Source organism: Humulus lupulus, chromosome 2 (genome assembly GCF_963169125.1).
Source record: "Humulus lupulus chromosome 2, drHumLupu1.1, whole genome shotgun sequence".
In the NCBI taxonomy this organism is placed as follows: domain Eukaryota; kingdom Viridiplantae; phylum Streptophyta; class Magnoliopsida; order Rosales; family Cannabaceae; genus Humulus; species Humulus lupulus.
This window is the reverse complement of record NC_084794.1, coordinates 262,490,687-262,509,997: the sequence shown is the minus strand read 5'-3', so window position 1 is coordinate 262,509,997 and position 19,311 is coordinate 262,490,687. Positions and strand designations below refer to the sequence as shown.

Here is a 19,311-nt window from a genome sequence, read left to right as displayed (position 1 = left end):
GTTTAAAATCAGTTCATCCTTTGGGATTTTAGGTCACTGCCTAAATACACAAACATATAATCTTCATTATACTTAAGACACTCAAAATATTAAGTTCTTATAACTATTCAATGACTCAATCCATCATTGGATTGACAACTACTAACTATTCTCACCGTTTAACAAATGTTAATTTGATGACATAACATTCGATACATCAAACAGTCCATCACTGAGTTGTAGGAATACCGTCTCATGTCCTTCTTTTTTGTAAAAGAATAAATGGACATTATTATTATATAGATAATACATCCTTCTGATCGGGAAGGCAAAAAGCCTTTCTTGGATTTTTGTAAACAAAAGTATTTAAGCTTCTTATCTATATAAGTCGCTTGAGACAGTGCCAAAGATTGTTCTTTCAATCTCTATAGATTTGAATGTATAGTACATGTTTGGCTGTTCCAAATCTGATATTTAGAAATGTTCAGCTAACCATTTCTTTTCTATTGATAATTTCTCTACATCATTCCCAATGATCAGAACGTTATCAACATGAAGAATAAGAATCACAATAGAACCGAGATCTTCAAATGGTTTTGTCATGTTAGCCATTCAAAAATCACTACTTAGACATCCATTTTAATAAATCTCATAATCCATGCATAAAGCAATGGATAAGAGTGTGTAAACAAGTTTAAGCTTGGTTACAATAGAAGGTATTTATTCGAGTAATAAATTTCTTCTTTCTGTTTATAGCCTTCGTCTATTAACCTTACTTTGAAAAGTCTTTGCTTTCCTCTGTTCTCCTCTTCATCTTGAATACCCTGTTTCAAACTGAAGTTCAATAAACTTTAGTTGGATGTTCAAGAATCCAGAAGTCATGAGAATTCCAAATTCCATTCTAGATTCATGGTGTTTCAACCATTGTTTTCTGTTAAAACCTTTCATTACATACCAATATGTGAAATGAAATATAGTTATATTGTGTTACACACAACCGACTAAACTTTATGTTTGTTACGAAGTAGTTACTAACTAACGCTCCCATTACAATAAAGCTTTACAGAATTTGTGATATTCTTTGGTTTTATCATTGTTAATTATCAGTAACTTTATTACTTGACTTATAGTCATTATTTCTAGTACAAGTTAACTAGAGAAATAGTGATTATAATAATCATGCTTCATTAAAGTAGCATTTAAGAGATACCAACACTTTTGTAATCTTTTATAATTATTAAAGTGTTTCACTAAATGACTTCATGGAAAACTTTCAATTTATTCACATAACTACTTGTGAATCCCAACTTTTAAGTCTTTGATGATGTAAAATCAAACATGTACAAAGTATAACAAGTGTCAAAATTTTAGAAATAATAAAGACGATAATGATCACTCATTATCTATTTAATCTTATCTAATATGATTATATTCCATTTCCAAAACACTAATGTTGCTTAGCATTCTAGTTGTATGTGAGTTGGGTTTGAATTCCAAGTTTACATGCAAATTACTTGAATTCCAGATTCGAGTTTAGACTTCCTTTTGATCAGATCAAACAAGTCTTTAAGTGAATTTTCTTTGATTGTTGCATGAAAATTTTTAGAAATTTTCTTTGCATTCAACAAAAGAAAACATATCTTAAATAAATGTCAATCAATATTGACTTACTATTTATTATCTTTTTTATCTTTAAACATTAAAATGTTCAACATACATCTCTATGTATTAGCTAAACGATTATGTGATTTTTGAGCCTTTATTAGAGAAAGGTCTTTTGGTTAACTTTAATTAATAAACTTTATAAACAAGGAGAGAACCAATTAATGGTTCTAATAAAAAATTATCTTTTATTTGTTTTATGTGTCTAATTAATTACAAACCAATCTAAAAAATAATTCACATATATGTTTCATTTAATTGTTGTTGGAATAATGTCTTATTTATTAAATCTATGATTTGCACAATAACAAACATATTTAAAAAATAACAATTGAATTTATTATTGGGTTTATACTTTTTTGGACCTTGTGTTTTGTTTCATTACCTGTTTAGACCCTGTGTTTTGATAAATTCCTTGTGTTTTGTAAAATGGTTCAAATAGACCCTTAAACCCAATTTTGATGAAGAAAAAATCGAATATAACAACGTAGTTGTTAGGCTATATGATTTTTTTTTTGTTTTAAATTGTTAGTTTAGTGAAGTATTTGTAATTTTAGCTCATAAAACTTTGACCAAAATCGAGTTTAGGGTTCTATTTTAACCATTTTATAAAACACAGGGTCCAAAAAGTCATTTGTCAAAACACAAGGTCCAAACAGGTAATTGAACAAAACACAGGGTCCAAAAAGTTATAAACCCTTTATTATTTAAAAGAAATATTAAACTTGTTCACCCATCAAATAAATGAGTCTAAAGTATAGTTTCTAGAAAGAATTCTTGAACCAATTTAAAGAAATAATAGCATTAGACCATTGATAATTATTGTTCGCAATTTGCTCCAAAATCTCATATGCTTCATTATATGACTTAGAAAGAATAGCCCCATTTGCTGAAGCATCCAAAACCATGCATGTGGAAGCATTAAGACCATTATAAAAAGTCTCCATTTGAATGCAATGTGGGATGCCATGATGTGGGCACTTCCTCAATAACTCCTTGAACCTCTCCCAAGCATCACACACCGACTCATCCTCCAACTGTTGAAAATAAATATTCTCATTCCGGAACTTGGCATTTTTCGTTGGAGGAAAATACTTCATCAAAAAATTCTCCGGTAGCTCATTCGATGTAGTCATTGAGTCAGAAGGAAGTGTATTGAGCCAAGTTCTAGCTCTGTCCCTTAAAGAAAAAGGGAACAATTTCAACCTCAAGGCCTCATCAGTAACACCTTGCAACCTAAAGGAATCACTTACCTCCAAAAATGAACGAAGATGGAGATGATGATCCTATGTAGGCAGCCCACTAAATCGACCCACTGTCTGCAACATTTGGAACATCACAGGCTTCAACTCAAATTAAGCTGCTTGAATTTCAGGCCTAACAATGCCCGAATTCAATTCATTAAATATTGGGGTAGCGTACTCCCTTATGGACCTTTCTCTATCATCGACCATAACAATTGCATTAGCAGCATGCAAAGCATTGGATGCTTCATTGACAACTCCAACAGCCGTATTAAGCATGGGTGGAGCTCTAATTTCCTCAACCCTTTCACCTTCTTGAGCCATAGCAAGGTGAAGTTGAGCCAGATGTTCCCTTAGCCTTCTTCGAAATGTACGTTCAATCTCAAGGTCAATAGGGGCTAGCTCAAAGTCTTGATGCTCGTTAATGCAATAGAATCAATCTAGCAAAGCACAAGATTAAGCTTTCAAGATTGGTACAAACTAAGAAAAACAAATTGCAAAGTTATTAACAATACACAAAATTTTAATTTCAATCCCCGGAAATGATGCCAAAAACTTGTTATGATATTTTTCGATCAAATATGTGCAAGTGTACATAGTCACAAAACAAGTAATAAAGTGATAGGTATTCGAGATCGTCTCCACAGGGATTGCAAATTAAAACTAAATGCACAAATTAATTGCCAAACAATTGCAAAAGTAACCAAATTATTTTGTTTTGATTTTGTAAATTAATACTACTTGGAATCAATTAAAAATGCTCAAAAATAAATTGCAATGCTAATCTAAAATTCAGGTAAAATCAATTGGTTGAAATGGACTTGAATTATTAAATCCATCTATGTCAAATGACCTGTACGCTTTTCTGCAACAAATCTCAGCAAAATTACCCAGAGTTAACAAGAATTCAAAATAAGTTCATGAAACTTTTCCAAGACCCATGGTATTAAGTCTTTCACCTAATTTAACATATTCATATGTCAATCAAGTATAAGAACCCATAATTAAGCATCAATTTATAATGATTACACAAGGCAAGTAACACATTCCTATGCTATTCACAAACATAACCTAACAGATTATTCACTTGTGTTATTCAAATTTATCCATTATATTCAAACTTTCCATCACAAATATAACTCAATTTCTTGCCATTGGTGGCCAAACAACAACAAAAATTTATCAATAAGCACATTTGAATGAACAATGGGTAAATTGCTAAAATAAAGTACTAGAAATTTAAAATTAAGACATAAAGTTCATTAATAATCCAAACCTCAAAAGATCTAGTTCATAGCTAAAACAAGAAACACAAATACAAAATAAAATCTATCCATGGGAGTTTAAACCCCAATTACAAAGAGAAATTAGGGAAGAAATGACAAACAAAGTAGATGAAAAGCCAAAAAATGATGATGAAATCAATGCTCCTTTTTTCTTCTTCTTCTTTCTTCTACTTCCTTCTTTGTACTGCTGAAACCTTATGTACTTGGTGGTTCTCTCTCTCTCAAAGATGGCTTAATTGGGCAAATGGAGGTTTTCCTTCCTTTTATTTCAGCTAGGGTACAAAACCCTTCCTCCCAAAGTACAAAATTGCCCTCTACAATGTTCTACACGTGAGACACATTATTCTTCCATAATTTTCTCCTCTAAAATGCAGCCAAAAACTATTATTTATGCCACCTTACCACCCTTTGACAAGTCAATTAATGACATACCACATGTCTATCATTTATATGTTGAATTCTCCTCTTTGAATCCTGCTGAAAATGCTCCAGCAAAACCTGGTATTTCAGCACAAAATAAACAATTAATAACCATTTCACTTTTCATTGTTTTCTTTGGAAAAATTCATACATAAACTCCTTACTTGCTACTTTCAGCTCTAAAACACCAAAAAGGGCACAAAAACACAAAAAGGAAAGAAAATAACAAAAATACACAAACATCACTCAACATGATTCTATAATAATAAGCTTAAAAGTATGAAAAATAACTCTTTGTTCAAGAGTTATCATTCGCCCGCAAGCGTTCCTCGAAAAGCAATCAAGTCTTGTCTGCTTCTCAGGTGAACTCCAAGTCCATCTCCTGATTGTGGAACTAGGTCACGTAGAACGGGTTCTCTGCGATGGTGTCAACCTCCTTCTTGAAGACCTTCAGTTCCTACTGGAGGTACTTGCTCATCTCCACGACTTGGAGAGCCTTGTCTTTGCTAGACTGAGGTTTGTCGAGTGCCTTTGTGGTTTCACCATTAGCCTTAGTTACTTCATTCGTGGCTTGCAAAGCTTCTTCTGTGGACTTAGCCGCCTCCTCTTTGGCTATCCGGGACTCATCCTTGGAAGCATGGAGCTCTTTAGCTACCTTCACGACCACCCCCTCGAGCGCTTGGGTGCGGGCCTGCTCCGCCTCCAATGATGTCCGTAGGCGGGTCAGCTCCTCCGGGGGCGCCCTTACTTTCTCCTTCAGTGATGCCACCCTAGATTGGGCTAATTGGAGTTCTTAAGATTTCTCCATCATAATGTCTCCAAGGCATTAGCAGGCCAGTGCTGACCGAGAATCATGACAATCAATTGATTAGTTTGTATCACAACACAATAGGAAAGAGATAGCTAGTGGAAAGTGTTAACTTACCCGAACGGTGGCATATTGGCAGGAGGAAACGAGGGACGCCTCGTTACTATCACCTAGTTGGGCAAAGCTCCAGGCATTCAGTTCACACATTGTTGAGCTAAGAACCTGAAGAAGCTTTGTCGTCGGTGGAGTAACCACTTCTTCAAGCTTGGCAGCAAACAAGGTCTCCAGCTCCACGTGCCCTATTGGAGGCTTCACTAGCCTTTCCCAAAGAGGTTTTAGTAGGCGAAGAGCCTTCATTGTCTCGTGCAGGGCCTTATTTCCCTCCTCAATCTGTTCCTCGAAATGTTTGAGTATCACTTGGAAACGCTCGAGCATCACCCCTTCATATTTCTCCGGATACACCAGGAAATGGGGTTGGTTCTGGAGAGGGGGAAGAGGAAATTTCATATACAAGCATGTCATCTACCCGAGGAATTTCCTCATGGGGTGTAATATCCGTTCAAGCATGTCATGGTATTTGATAATTTGTCCTGAGAGGGCAATTCAGTAATTTTACCCTTGAGGGGTAATTTTCGTAATATCATAAACCATTAGGGTTATTTGCATAATTTTATGTGAATACATGTTTATTTGTCTATTTGACTATGTTTATGATTTGAATATGTTATGTGAGCAATTGTTGAAATTGTGTACATTTATGAGTAACAACAATAATTCCTTCAAGTTGTAAGGGCATAAGTGTCACAAAGTATGTAATTAAGGGCCTTAATATAATATAAATGACTTTGGGACATAAGTTAATTAAGGAAATTGAAAATTACTAGCTTTATGTGAAATTACTAAAATGGCTTAATCCTAGTTATGAGAAAGTTAGAATTGGGGGTAAATTAGTCTTTTCGTTCTAAGGTTAGTATAAGCAGATTAATAAAAGATTCTAGGTTAAGCGTATCATAATATGGCTTCCACTTTCTCAAGAAAAGCAAGGAATCCTTTCACTCTGTCATTCAGACCTAAAAGGGTGGTGAAGTAGGAATCAAATATGAGGTAAAATTCAATTACTCTATAGAATATGGTTATTATTGTTTTTGGGAATTGGAGGTAGAAGTCATGATTTCATCGTTAGAATTGCATATTATGATGCATATGATTGTGATTCAATGGTAGAAACATGCTAGGAAATGATCTATGGGTAATGATTAAGAATGTAGGTTATGGTTAATAGTTGTATAGGAGTTGAAGATGAAGTTAGGGTTCTTGAACCCTAACCATGTATTTATGATAATTTTGAATGAATACATGAAATGGTGATAAATTAATGACTATATATGTTTAGGAATGTGGTTTTTTGATTATGGAATTGTTGTATGTTGAAATTTGGGTTTGATGATGTTTAAGCTCGTGTTCTTGGGGAAAATGGGTTAAAAATTGCATCCTGCGATTTCTGATATCTCATCGAGCGCGACCGCGCTACACGTCTAGAAAGTCAAAACTCTCTGTGAGCGCGACTGTGCCCAGGCCCGGTGCGACTACGCTACTCACCCAGAAAGGGGAGATTGGTTTAGATTTATGTTTTGGTTTTGATTTTTGTGTCTCCAATTAGGGGTTCTAGGTAGAATGGCTTTGGGACTTTTGTGAGGACATTTTGAGTATGAATCAACATTAAGAGGGGCATGGGTGCATTTATAATAGAGTCTTGGTTTGATATGAAAATTAATATTTTGGCTTTCTATGTTGTGACTAGGGCTTAGTAAGGGAACTTAGAGGGAATGGAATTACTGTTGTTGCTTGGACCTGAGGTAAGAAGAGTGGACACCTAGACACAGGGTGTATGCTCGATGTACTTAAGAATAGTTTTATTTATATGTCATATGTATGATTATGTTTTAAGTTATGCATGATATGTGTATTCGTGATATGTATGTGTGTGTTGTATGTTTTGTGTGACATGCTTACGATATGGTAATTTGCATGTTTACGTTACGATAAATTGCATGCTTATGATATGTTGAAATGCATGCTTACGTTTCCGTGCTCAGTTTTACACTTGAGCAAAATAGTATTGGTCTACGACTAGAGTGTTTCTGGTATGGTATGATATGTTATGTTACTTATGTTTTTTATATGATTTATTTTGATTGTGAACATGTTATGTTATAGTTATATACTATTTTATGAATAGATTCTGTATGTTTAGTATTGCTATGAATATAATATTTTTTTATATGTTGTTTTAGTATGGGTTGGAGGGTTCTGTCCTACAAAACTCTTCTTACTGGGCATTAACTCACGGGTACTCTATGTTGCAGGTGCGATATGTTGATTTGTTTCGTGGTGACGGGCAAAGTCCAATCCAGAAACAAATGTATATCATGATAGCCATTCAACCTTGTTATGATCAAAGGGTCGTTAACGCCAAAGTTTTACTTTACATTGTTATTCACATGGTTTTAAAGATGTTATAATGTGAATTGAGACCAAATATAGTTTTGTTGGTTTGCTGGCATTTAAATTACGGATATCTGCATACTGCATGTTTTAAATAAGAATGTTTTAATGAAGTTTTATGCATTATTTAGTCTATCATTTGGTTTTTGATCTTTAAAATGATTTGAAATGACTAGTACCCTGGTGTTGTCTCGGGGTTAGGATTACGGAACGTTACAATTGGTATCAGAGACAAAGGTTGCACTCTCATATGGATCTCATGATATACATATGAAGGCTAGAAAGAACTCGGCTCATCGCACTGTAAGTTTTGAGTTTACCTTTAGTAAGTTGTTTGTATGTTTTATGTTTTCTATTTCTTGTGTACGTAGAAGTTGTATGTTTATAGATAAGTCTAGATTTTTGTTGATTCAAACTAGACGTGATAAATATGGAAGACTTGAGGAAAAATTTTGAGGCATTTCTATATGTTATGAGTGATTTGTTTGATTCATGATTTAAAGGTTGTACTTAAGAATTGAGTTGTTAAAGTATAATGTTGATTTAGAGGAATTTAAGAGGTTAATATAAGATTTTTGAAAAATGGAATCGTGTAGATGGGATATAATTTAGTAAGTTTTGAGATAGACAAGTTGGGATTTTTACGAATTGAATTAAAGCGCATACGCATCATATTTCTTGAGCGCAACCATGTCATGATTAGTTAGCGTAATTGCACTAGCATCTGTAGGGAAATATTTGTAAAAAGGGTAGTAGGATAGGCAATGATGATATGAAAGTTTAGGAGAAATAGCTAAGTTCATCTTTGAAACATTTTATGAAAAATTGTAGTATTAAAATGGCACGTTGTCATGGTTGGTGATGGGTAATAAGTGTTTGTGAGCTATTGAACTTTGATGAATATTAGGAGAAAATAAAATTTATATTTGAATGGAATATGGTTTTGGTTTTGTACAGGGAAAAGGATGAGGAAAGTTTTAGTTTAACTTAAGTAATTAGTTTAGCGGTCATTGGAAACCTAACTGGATGACTTAAGGAAATTAAGAATATTGGTAGGCTCACTGTAGATGAGAAAAGGAGACCCATTACTATGGTTACATCGTGATTAGCTTGAGGCATAGTGAGATCCTACTTGCAAGTGTTTATCTAATATCAATCTGTTAAATGATGTTATGAGGACATAAGGCATATGTAGTATGACCCGGGTTGACCAAAGTTGTTAAGGATAAGTGTAATCTCTTGTATCACCTTATTCCTATAACATGCATTGATAGGTATGTATGTGATTTGTGATTTATGTGTATATTTATTGTTTTGTGTTAGTGCTTGTGTACTGGTGGTTTCGCCAGCTTTGGTCGACTTTTGCGTAGATAGTCTGGTAGACTATTTTGTCAGCTATGTTGATTGGTTATCGACAAATTTGGGATCATGCAAATTCAGTTAGTAGGTTTCGCTAAGAGGAAACAACCTAGGAGGCATGTGGGGCGATCATAGAGCTCTTGCGACCATGAGAAAGGAGGAGGAATTGTTCTGATGGTGAAGAACTATTAGGGCTTAGGATGAGAGGTTGAATCATCTAAGTCAAGCTACTCCTCGGGCATAGGGAGAGTATGTAACGACCCAAATTTCCTAATAAGGATTAGGGCCTTGATTAGGGGGCCAGGGTGGCGAATTATGGAATTTTATGATTATGTGATATTTATGTGTATCATTATGTGATTATGTGAGTTATATCATAATATGACTAGATATGCATGTTTAGGTGTATTAAATATGCATGTGGGCCCATTTCTGTATAATTGGTCCATTTTTATAATTTGGCCCGTTTTGGGTATTTTTGGCATATATGTGGTATATGTGTTGTGCTTCATTATTATTTGGTTATGCTAAGGTTACTCAACACGAGACGATCCTAGGAAGCAAGCTAGTGGGAAAGTCACAATGGGATCCATACTTGACTCGGAGTGAGTCAATAGGTATTTAGCACATTACCGGGATATAGGGTAATGGGAATAAATATTTGATGATAAATTGGGAGTTAGTGAGATCAGGGGAAATTCTGGGAATTTTGACTATTTTACCCCGGGGGCGTTTTCATGACCCCGAGAATTAGGATTTGCTTGAGGTTACTTAAGCTTGTAGTAACCTATTAGAATTATAAAAAGAACGTTCAGAATGTTCTCTCTCCCTCTTGTTCCCTTTTTGACACCGATCACATTTTCGAAGGAAACTTGAGTTTTAGGACTCGGATACAGGCAAGGATTGAGGCATAGAGATTCTAGAGAAGATTGAAAACTTTTTAGCCAGAAGATTTAGTTGGGAAACAACTCAATCGGAGGTAATCCAAGTTTTAAGTTTTCACATTTTCAAGCTTTGATTGGATTTTATGTGTTGATGAGTTTTTGAGTTGTTTGAGCCTCGGGTTTTGATGGTTTTGGATCATTAGGATGTTTGGGAACTTTGATTTTGGGATTTGGATATGTTTGGATAGGTTTTTGAAAGGTTTTTAAATGAAGATAATGAGGAAAAATGGTTGGGTTGAGGACGGGTCGCGACCCTATTCTTGGGAGTCGCGGCCCAGCCTTGACGAAGATGATGGAATTGGGTGATGACTAGATAGGGTCGCGACGCAAGGTTGGTGTGCTGCGGAGCAAGGTGCAGGCAGAGAGGTGGCCTGGCCTCTATCTGGAGGCAGGCCGCGGCTCAGGGTTTGGGGGTCGCGGTGATTAAGGGCAGTTTTGTCAAGATTTGGTTTTTAGTCGTGGGAACTTAACTCTAAGGGCCTAGGATCGATCCTACTACCCAGTTGGGTAGGATTCGACGTCCCGGAGGCTTAGGACTTGGTTCGATAGTATTTATTTACTCATTTTGATGGGGTTTTATATTATGGTTGTAACTAGGTTATGGCTAGGGGCTTGGAAACAGGATCGTGCTTGTGGCTCGTTTATTGGTAACCTATGCTTGGACCAACGGTAAGAAAACTACACCCAATATGTGATGCATGTGATGCATAAGATACATGTGATTAGGGCATGGCATGAATGTTGAATGTGAGATTGATCAGAGCTTGAGTCTTTGTAATTGTGCATGATTATGATTATGCTTGTGATTATCGATTAAACATGGATGTTTGAATGTGCATGGTTATAATTATGCTGGTAATTGTTGATGAGGCCTGTTGAGTGCTCTATATATGGACAATGATTGCATAGTAAATGCATAGCAGCTTTGCTTATTTGTGTATGGTACTGACTTATTAGTCAGAGAACGGCAATGCTGTTTAATATTGATCTTAAAGCTGTGACTTATTAGTCAAGTTTAGCGGTGATACTATGTAATGACCCACTAATCTAGACTAATTGGACCATTATCGAAACTATACATAAAAACTTACATTTTACGAAAATACCATAATTTATTGAGTAACTTGAAAATAAGAGTTATTTACAAAAAAAACGAATACTAAGAAGGATTTTGGGATCCCATTGTCTTTAAAACAAAATAAGATTTAAAATAAAAGACATTACATAATAATGCGGAAAATACATGTAAAACCATAAAAAAAACATAAAAGGAGACTACATCCTCGAATCGATAACGCTCGGCCCCTTGACTCCATTCATCATCGATACACATCCTCCCAAGCATCACGAATCTTACCGCCTCTAAGCTTATTTTCCTGCACATAAACAGAAAGGAGTGAGCCTAATGCCCAGCAAGGAAAAACCTAACACATAGTCATATACACAATTTCATAAGAAAACATAAAGACTTAACATAATACATATAACATACACTTATTATAATGACCATTATTACTTGGGGTCCCATAGACTAAACAAGCATATGCCCATGGGGTTAATGGGGTCCTACTAGCTAAGTAGGTCATATGCCCATAACCCATTTGGGGTCTTGTTAGTCATATGGGTCATATGCCCAAGCCTACATACACATATACATATCATAACACTTTTAATAACATAAACATATAGATAACATAAGCACATAACATATTAATTCTAGCCTATTTTCCTTACCAAAGTTACCGGGATAAAATGGACTGAGTTAGGACTTTTGGAACACTCCACCACTTAAGTGCTTAAGAACTTGGATTCCCTAACCAAAAATAAGAATAAGGTTAGGGGACTGAGTAGAAGGTTTTGAGAAAAGAAATAACATAGAATACAGAAAGGACTAGAGTTTTGGGTTTACCTCAAAGATTGCAAGATCAATCTAACATCCACCGAAATACTATAGCACTCACTTACTTCCCAAGTGTTTGATAAGCTTATGATGTTTAAGCTTATAGTTTTTCCCCAAACCAAGTGTTTACACTCTCTCACTCACTTAACACTAGCAGCCTCTGAACTTAGAGCAAATGGTGAATAATGGCTGGGTACTAGGTCCTATTTATAGAGTTTGGGAATGAAAATATCTTGATTTTACTTGAATAAAAATAATGGCTTTTTAGGTGAAAATCATTTGAATAATCGTTCAGCAGAGGCTGAAGACTCGTTCAGAAGATGCTGGACTGTTGAAGGAGTTTGAATGGCTGAAGGGAAAAGAATTCAAATGTATTTGAATTCATGCTGGTGGAGGCGATATATCGCCCCCTATAGGCGATATATCGCCTGGACCTTTGTTCCCGAGGCGACCGTGCATCGATTCGTGTTTTCCGTATCTACGTGCTGCGACATATCGCCCCCTATAGCTGCGATATATCGGCATACGCTGAATATTTAAACACGAATTTACACATTTTTAGCTGAGTTTGAATGGAGTAAACAGCCTTGACTAAGCCCTCAACGTGCTCAAAGCTGCTGACTGACCCTATGCATTCAAACTTTTACCCTTATTTAATTTAATCCTCAAAAATACTAAATCCTTAATTACCATTCAAAACATGTGCTTAAAATCCTATTGGTTGATGTCTAAACCTTATAATATAATAATATATTCCTTAATATCAGACACATTAATCAAACCTTAGGTTATACTTAATATTCTTAAACTATAGGTTAAACTTAGAAAATCTATAAGTACTACTATGAGTGTCCAAATAACTCCCGGTCTGAACCAAAAATCCAAAGTAACAATGATAACACTAAACATACTATAATACTACTAAACAATTAGCTAAGTAAAGTTCTTGGACTCTACATACTAAGCATTGGTATGGCATTGGCTTAAGAGTCAAGAACGACATTAATGTGTTTAACATAGGCCAAAATGATTAGATCTAATCAACCTAAGCAGTAAATGTTTGACAGACCCTAAGTTCGATGAAAACAAAAGCGCTTGTCTAGTCTAAAGGCTAGTTACATAGAGCCAGGGCTACAAGCTCAGGTGATTGATACGTCACAATGCTAGGAGGGCATGGGACCTCAGAGATATACTTACTAGTCATCTACACAGAGATAGACTTATCAGTCATCTAATAGAGATAGACTTATCAGTCATCCATACAAAGATAGACTTATTAGTCATATATACAGAGATAGACTTATCAGTCATCAACATAAGGATAGACTTATTAGTCATCTATACAAAGAGACTTATTATTTTCCTACCTCAGAGAGACTTATTAGTCATCTACTCAGAGTGCAGGACTCCACAAACATTTATTTGTACTTACTTTCATGCATGAGTAGGGTTATTACTGCTAGGCATGCCTATTATGATTTCGTGACATGTTATTACTTGTTTATGAGCATGTTTAAGTTTTCTTGCTGAGCCTCGGCTCACGGGTGCTATGTGGTGCAGGTAAAGGCAAAAGAAAGCTGGACCATCCTTGAGTTGGAGAGCTTAGGTGACGATGTGTACATATACGGCCGCTCGACCACTACGGCCGAGGGTTTAAAGAGGAGCTAGGGTTAAACCCTATTTTTCCGCTTAGGTCGGCTGGTTGTAAATCTTTTACTATAATTAACTTTTAAATTATATTTTGGGATCCTAATGTATACCGTAAACGTTTAAGTGAAACGTTATATCTTAAACCAAAATTTTTAACCCTAAACCGTTAATCACATTTAGTTACACGATTATGGCCAAATGACTTGGTTAGCGAGTTTAGCACTGTTTAAATGCACAACGTAATGGTCCCTGGGTAGTAGGGCATTATAGAGTATGGATGTGATGGCACTAATAGATGTTAATTTACGCCCTAAGGAATTTTTGAAAGCCAATGGAAAATGGTTTCAAATACAACAGTTACCAACATTCGAGTAGGGTATCAAACTATTATAGCTGAATGATAGGTTGGAATGATGGCCACCATAGGTTATGTCACAAGGACTAGTTGGTAAGATAACAGAGTTTACACCACACATATGTTGGACACATGTGTCTGTGCAAGGAATCAGGACAGCTGCTGGATGAGGTACATGAGGGTTTCTGTGGGAACCATGCAGGGGCAAAGTTTATCTAAGAAAATTCCGAGGCAAGGCTACTTCTGGCCAACTATGAATAAGGATTCCATGGAATTTGTTTAAAAAATGCGACAAGTGTCAGAGGTTTGCCAAAATCCCCCAGGAAGCCCTAAATGAACTTACTCAGATGTAAAGTCTGTGGCCCTTTGCCATTTGGGTAATTAACATTATTGGTTGGTTGCCAAGAGGAAAAAAAGGAGTACAGTATGCAGTAGTAACAGTGGATTATTTCACCAAGTGGACGAAGGCCGAGCCACTGGCAACCATTACTTCCAAAAAAGTACTGGAATTAGTGGTGAAGAATATAATTTGTAGGTTTGGTCTACCACAGAAAATAGTGTCTGATAATGGCACACAATTTGATAGCAATTTATTTACTGATTTCTGTGCTAGACACGGCATCACGAAAAGCTTCTCAGTGGTCTCGCACCCACAAGAAAATAGGTAGGTAGAAGTAGTTAACAAGACTCTCAAAGAGACTCTGAAGAAGCGTCTAGAAGAGGCTAAGCGAAAATGGACAAATAAATTGCCAGAGATACTCTGGTTGTAATGCCCCGAATTCTCAGATGTGGTTTAATTACGCCATTAAATGAATATATGCATGTGTATGTGAATTATATTATAATATGATGATATATGCATGCATGTGGGTCCACATTTGAAATATTATGTTGTTTTCATAATTTGGCCCATTGAGGGTAAATTTGTGTATTTGGGTGCATGATGTGATTTGTGAATGGGATTCCATCATTATGGAGATATATTCAAGCTATTCGGCATGAGACGGTTTTATTTAGTGAATTAGCGGTTTTGTCACAACGGGGTCAATTTTGGGGTAATAGAAATGTTTATTTGATGATAAATTGGGAGTTATTGAGATCAGGGTGAAATTATGGAAGTTTTGACTATAATGTCCCCGGGGGTATTTTTGGGACCCCGAGCATTAGGTTTTATTTGAGGTTACTTAAGCTTGAAGTAGCTGTCATATAGAACGTACGATTAGAAAACCTCTTGTTCTCCTTCGTTAGTTAATTTTTTCCATCCGAAGCATTTTCGAAGAAATCTCGAGTTCTAGGAGTCAGAATCAAGCGAGGATCGAGGCATAGCGATCTTAGGAAAGATTAGAAGCTTCTCGATCGAAGGATTTGACGGAAAACAACCTAATCAAAGGTAATCTAAGTTTAAAGTTTCGAGTTTTTAGAGTTTCTAAGCTTTGAATTGGACTTTGTGAATTGTTGAGTTTTTTATTCGTTTGAACCTTGGGCTTTGAGGGTTTTGAAGCATTGGGAAGCTTGGGAACTTTGATTTGATGATTTGGGAATGTTTAGGTATGATTTTGGAGGCTTTGGAGTGTTAGAAACGTGTTTTGGAATGGCCCAGAGTTGGGGGCCACGACCCTATTCCTGGGGTGCCGCGGCCCTGTCTTGAAGATGCAGGTGGGGCTTTTTGTGCCTGCTGGGCGCCGCGGCCCTTGATGAGGGGCGCTGCGGCCCTTGCTTCAGGAAGTTCTGGGGGCCGTGACCCAAGGTGCACGGGCCGCAACCCTTGCCCAGTTTTCACCCCGTTTGCATGTTTTGACCCCGGGAACATGGTTTTAGGCCTCGGGATCACTCCTACTACTCGGATTAGTGGGGATTGATGTCTTGGAGGCTAGATATTGGTTTGGGAACCCTTAATTATCATGTTATTGATGGTATCCTATAATGTGTTATGATTAGGTAACCGCTAAAGGACTAAAAGCTAAACCGTTCTCAAGGGTCGTTCTTTTGTTCATTCTAGCTCGAATCAGAGGTAAGAAAACTGCACCCCAAATGTGACATGCATGGTTGTTCATGAGGCATGTTGGCTGTGTAAATGTGGACATGGATTGAATATTGAATGCTTAGCAAATGTTTCTCACTTGTGTATGGTACTGACTCATTAGTCAGATTTGGCAAAGGTGCCAGTATCAACTGTGAAGTTGTGACTCATTAGTCAGGTTCGGCAGTGGTACTGGGCACTGGTCACGTTGCGCTGACTCATTAGTCTGGACGGCCTTAGCGTGTTCAACGTAAGCCAATAAAGATTAGATCTAATCAACTTTCTGCATTGAATGACTCAAAGAGCATTAATGCCGGACCGGCCTCAAGTTCGATGAATATCATAATCGCTTGTGTGGCTTACCCATCAGTCACTCATTCGTTAAATTAGAGACTTACCCATCAGTCTCTCATTTGTTGAAGGCTAGTGGCTTACCCAGCAGCCACTCTTCCATTTGAATTAGTGACCTGCTTGTCAGTCACTCAGTATGGTTTACTGGAACCTCAAGTGATATTCACTCATCTGTTTGAAAGCTATGAGCTCTGTGTGATTATAATGATAATCATTTGATGATGTTTACATATAATGCTATGTTTTCTTGCTGGGCTTTGGCTCGTGGGTGCTATGTGGTGCAGATAAAGGGAAAGAAAAGCTCACCCAGCCTTGAGTGGAGAGCTTAGGTGGTGATGTGTACATATGCGGCCGCTTAACCACCACGGCCAAGGAGTTCTCAGAGGAACTAGGGGGTTTACCCTATTTTTACCGCTTAGGTCGGCGGGGTTTGAACTTTTGGAATAGTAATGACCTTTTTGAGTTGTAAATAACTTGTAAATGTTCTTGTGGGCCCATGAACAGTTTTATGTGTCAAATAAAACATATCCTTTCCTTTTTATTAGTTTTCACCTTAACCTGTTAATAACACTTAGAACACGTTTTAACCAAAGGACTCAGGCAATGAGTCAAATTTCTGGTTCACCGTAATTGTTCTGGGATAACCAGGGCGTTACACTGGTCATATAGGACTACCGAGCGAACAGCCACCGGTGACACCCCCTTTGCACTCACATATGGGTATGAAGCAATGCTACCGGTAGAAGTGACTCCCCTATCTCACAGACGCGCATCATACAACCAGGATCGTAATCACCAGCTGCTAGTCGAATCCTTGGACCAAATTAAAGAAAGACGCAAAAATTCCAACATACGCTTGGCTACCCATAAGCAAAAAGTTTCCTAGTACTTCAATTCTAGAGTTAAGGAATGAAAGTTTGACGTGGGAAATCTACTCATGCGAAGAAAATTCCCATAAACTCGAGATGCCTCAGCAGAAGTACTAGGGTCAAGCTGGGAAGGCCCTCACCAGGTCACGGAGATAGTACTACATGGTACGTACAAGCTAGCACGGTATGACCAAGATCTCCAGTTAGTACATGTCCCCCGTTACTGGAATGGGGAACACTTGAGGAAGTACTACCAATAAATATTACTTTTAAGTGATAGTTGACTGGCCGGTGCAGGCACGGATTGCCCCTACCACCGACCAACCAAAGTTCGCTTTATTAATTATTCACAGGCACGATTTGCCCATTTATTTTAATAATTAATATTTATAAATTTAAGCTATGATTGTAGTGACACAACTTGTATGGTTAATTTTTAACCAATAAGACACGATTTTTGTCCATTTTTACAAGCCTTACTTTTACAATGATTATCTTGCTAACTAGTGATTTACTTCACGGATTGTCGGCAGTGTATGAAACCTTTATAGGTTTTGGCAAACCCAAGTACCCCCGAATAGGTTATTACGAACATCTCTGGTCAATTAGAAAGTGACCAAGAGGATAACCTCCTGCTCGATCATTTGGGGGGCACCATGTTCATACATGGACAAATAGAGAAAAAAGTGCATAATTAAAAGGACTTAGAAATGTTAATCTTTATTAATGTTAAAGTGCTTGTGCGTTGCTCTGTATATTCCAGGCAACAAAAAGAGCCATAAAACAATTTTTGTAAGATAAGGTTGAATAATTTTTGTTTACAACTCGTTCGAAAAAATTGAATAGCTCCGATTAACAGAGCCGCACAGCTCCAAAAAGCAATATACGCCGAGCAATATTAATGAATAAAGTACGAGCAGAGATATACCTAAACAAAAGGCATTTTATAGATATGTGTCAAATGCTCGAGATTAAAGACTGCTCAGCTCAGCCACTTTGTTCAGGCATAAAGGAAATAAGTTCAAGAATATGAAACATTAAAAGCAAAAAACAGATAGAGTTTGTTAAGAGCCCTGGATTTGTTGGTCAGGCTCAACAACAGGGGTTTTGGCTGGGAGGCTATTGGACTTGTCGGCAGGGGCTGGAGCCTCAATTAAAGCACTCGGACCGGAGGGCAAGGCATCTTCTTCGGGGGCCATGATAATTGGCTCAGTGGGTAGCACGGTAGACTCTGGCTCAGAAACTGGAGACTACACGGTAAAGACAGTTGGGGCCTTGTTCTTCTCCTGCTCACATAGTAGAGCATGAGCTCATCATAGGCCTCTCCCAAATAGCTAAAGTCTGATGCCTCATTGCAAACCCAGAAATTGTAGAAGGTGCTCGTACCGAAGTCCTCCAAAGTTTTAGCATCAACGAACCTATCAGCTTTTTCTTTCTCAAGGGCCTTTGCCAGCTTATCCTTCTCCTCCTGGGCGGCCCTCCCATCAGCAGCATTCTTCTCCTTTAGCTCCTCAATCCTCCTCTCCAATCGGTTAACGTCAAGATTCCTCTGCTCAGCGGCAGTTTTGAGCCCCTCATTTTCCTTGGTAATCTGCTCGGAGGCCTGTTGAAGATTTCGAACTTGCTCGGTCTGCTGGGCAACTTGGGAGGTTTTGTCCTCATACTTTTTTACCAAGCCAACCACCTATTTGCTCACCCCCTTAGCACGGTGATGAGCATAGCTGAGAGCCAGCATGCCCTGCACAAAATAAAGGAATTTAGAACAAGTAACAGAGAAGAAAAATTAGTTGAACACCGAGCAGGTCAATTACTTACCCCTAGCAACATCCTGAAGGCTGGTACTAGTAATGTACTCCAGGGATTTGGTACCTAAGGATCCCATAAATTTAGCTTGAGAGGAGGATACCCTTTTCACATGTCCTTGATGGATGGCCATGGCCTTCTTCAGGGTCTGTAGAC

The 19,311-nt window shown here is 37.2% G+C and overlaps 1 long non-coding RNA gene and 1 other non-coding gene across 2 annotated transcripts; one reads left to right on the top strand and one right to left on the bottom strand.

Moving 5' to 3' along the window:
• The first annotated feature begins 2,604 nt into the window (after positions 1 to 2,604).
• Positions 2,605 to 2,711, top strand: LOC133820577 (small nucleolar RNA R71). Its single transcript, XR_009886982.1, has one exon. It is a non-coding gene; the product is annotated as a small nucleolar RNA R71 (small nucleolar RNA).
• An 8,785-nt stretch (positions 2,712 to 11,496) lies between these two features.
• Positions 11,497 to 12,245, bottom strand: LOC133816666 (uncharacterized). The gene is made up of 3 exons (XR_009885403.1): positions 12,117 to 12,245; positions 11,942 to 12,020; positions 11,497 to 11,583 (listed from the first exon to the last, which is right to left on the bottom strand). It is a non-coding gene; the product is annotated as an uncharacterized LOC133816666 (long non-coding RNA).
• Positions 12,246 to 19,311: the final 7,066 nt, after the last annotated feature.